This window comes from Dendrobium catenatum, unplaced genomic scaffold, assembly GCF_001605985.2.
Source record: "Dendrobium catenatum unplaced genomic scaffold, ASM160598v2 fragScaff_scaffold_157, whole genome shotgun sequence".
Lineage (NCBI taxonomy): Eukaryota > Viridiplantae > Streptophyta > Magnoliopsida > Asparagales > Orchidaceae > Dendrobium > Dendrobium catenatum.
Window position 1 is genome coordinate 1,416,769 of NW_021318619.1, and position 3,068 is coordinate 1,419,836.

A 3,068-nucleotide genomic window follows, 5' to 3' on the forward strand; every position below is an offset into this window, starting at 1 on the left:
CACAAATTAAATGGTTCTCATCTTCATCAACTCCACATCCTCTCGGGCAATGAGAATCAATACATATTTTCCTCTTAACCAAGAAAGGATTAGATGGAATACATTTATTGTAAAGCCTCCACCAAAAAAGCTCTGTTTTTTGTTTCAACTTGATTTTCTTCAACCGACTCCACATATCCAGCTCTGTCCCGTGTTCCAGTGAAGCTTCAAAAACAAGAGCAGTAATCGATTTTCCAGAGAACTTACAATTTAATTCCAATTGATCAGAATTCTGACCGTTATTGATCGGGATGTTAGAAATGATTTCCATAAGTTGTACACCAAAATAGTCTTCCAGCTTATTTAAGTCCCAATTGCCATTTGAAATGAAAAAGCTAAGTTTGTCATCATAAGAATTTTGCATATTAAAGAAAGTAGGCCACCTATCGATGCATTTATCGAAAATCCAGGAATCATTATCCACCTTATAGACTCCCCATTAGCAATGTTCCATCTAACAATTTTCTTGAGAAATTTAGCTCCCATATTTATTATCTTCCATGTAGCTGATCTTCCATGTTGGACATGATGTCAATAAATTTAAATATGAGAAATTAGGAAAGACATAGTTGCAATGTTGGGGGTCATACCACACGAGAGAGGAAAGTTAAGAAAGGAAGAGGGTAAGCAAAAGAATTATGTGGGAGAATTAATATGTACTAATAAAAATGAATCCATATTTTAGATTAATAAATGGTATACGGCAACCTGCTCTTGAAATTTGGACTAAAAAATACTAGAGCTATTAACAAATTCCTTAGAAACAAAGTTTTGAAAGATCTTATTTGTCATACTATCAAATTCTAATTTGACGGCATGTTGGTCAAGAGTTTGGAGAGAATACATCATCTTTCAGGCCTTGAGAAATGTTTTCATAATTTGTTAAAAAACATAGTGATTGTCAAATGCATTCTAATTTGAATCATATTCCACCCATAGAATTTTCTTTCCTCCAAATCATTAAGTCCTTCGCTGAATGGGGGATTGACATTATGGGACCTTTTACTATGCTAATGGGCTATAGAAATTTATTATACTTGTTGACTACTTTACTAAATGAGTAAAAACTAAGCCATTTGCAAAAATTACCCTAAACCCTTCATTTTAAGAAACTTCAAATTCTTTATATTTTGACAATTTTTTTCTCTTGCGCCAACTATTTCATTGTGGGTCTTAACATGATAATGAAAAGGATGTTGTTTAGTGAATAATTCAGGTCAATATTCTACTTGTTGATCCTCCACAGTCATTATCTCCTTAGCCTTCACCTTTTAAATTCATTTATATTCTCATTGAGGAAATTTATTCTTCACAAATTCAATATTCCACTCATTAAAGGCTTGGTTTAGTGCATGATCAATATCCATTCATTGCAATATCTAAAATAAGTACATGATTTATATGAGAAAAATATTTGTACTTTACGGAGTAAAAGAAGAATAATGATCACTTACCAATTTATTAGCTCTTTGACATCCATTAGAGAGTTGGTTCAACACCTCTTTAGGAATATCTAATTTCAAAGAACTAGCATTTGGAACTCCTATGACATTTACTACTAGTTGATTTTGCCAATGTTTCATCCATTTTCTTCTTCTTGGACTAATAGATTGGATTATTATTTTGTAAAGATCTTTTGAAGGCAACTTTTAAAACATGTGTAGTTCTCTCTTGTTTTTAGCTAATGTTTTAAATATTGAAGCATAAGACTTCCCAGAATGTATAGGTACACCAATTTTGAAAAAAAATTCTTTTGTCATATGTTGATTGAGGTAGCGTTTCTTAGATTTAGAATTTTTAATATTTGAAATAATTAGAATCCTCGATATGCTTTCTTCTCCAATATGAAAAAGAATTGGCAACTCTTTTAATTTTCTCTATTCTTTAAGAAGACCTTGAAAGTGCTCTTATATTGATTGAAAGTGTTTGATACTCAAGAGAAGGGTGAATTGATGTCTTTTAAAAAAATTTGATTGTGCAGAAGCCTTTATAAATTAAAAAAAAATTTTTTTTTTTTTTCAAAACATGACTAAAATAATAAAGAAAGATTAAAGATCATAATTTTCTCTTTTTGTTAATAAGACAAAAGTAACTTATTATAATTTGAAATATTTTCTATGATTTGAATAAGATCTCCAACAATAATAACATAACTAAGCTTATAACAAAAGAATTATAATAAATAAAAAGTAAAAAACTGAAGTAAGCATAAGCAAACCAAATTTATAGTGGTTCGATCAACTTGACCTTCATCCACTCCCAAAGTCATCTACTTCAGAATTCTACTAGCACTCTCTCCTTCTACACCAAAAAGGCATAGAAGCCTCTCTCTTTCACATGATAATAAAGAAACCCTTACACTACTTCTCTCCTATAAAACCTTCAAATTCTAGCCTCACAAGTTAGATCAAGAGTCTTTATACCAAGAATCTCCAACACCGCAACTCTCTTAAAAAAGCCTTCACTCTCTAGCCTCCTAGGCTAGATCTAGAGTCTTTACACTATGACACTTAAGAGCCCTACCCCAAGAGCCTTTGTAACAACCTAGAGCATTAAGGAATATATTGAGCTAGAATAATAGTGGTGAACCTCAAACACAAGTTTTTTGGACTCCTATAAATGATTTCTCTCAAGTTCCCTCTAATCTTTCCTCTCTAATCTCTCTTGAAAAATTCACACTATTCTCTTAAAAGCTTTGAAAAAATATAAAAGAAACTCTTGATTCCTTAAGGTTTAACTATTTAAGAGGTGGCTCCAAAAAATCCACCTAAAAATTATATTTAATAGATTTGACAGTTTAATCGTATATTACAACCCAATAATCGTAGTTCAGTCAACCTAAAACCTTAAAAATCATTCTTTATTTAATCGGACTATAAGATCCAAAACATACAATGCAATATGTTAAATTTCTTAATTTTAAAATTAGTTCGACATGTTTGATATGGGATCATATAAACAACCCTTTAATAGTTCACACTACATCATACAATACACAAATTTATCTTGGCTGAACTCCTTGAATTTTA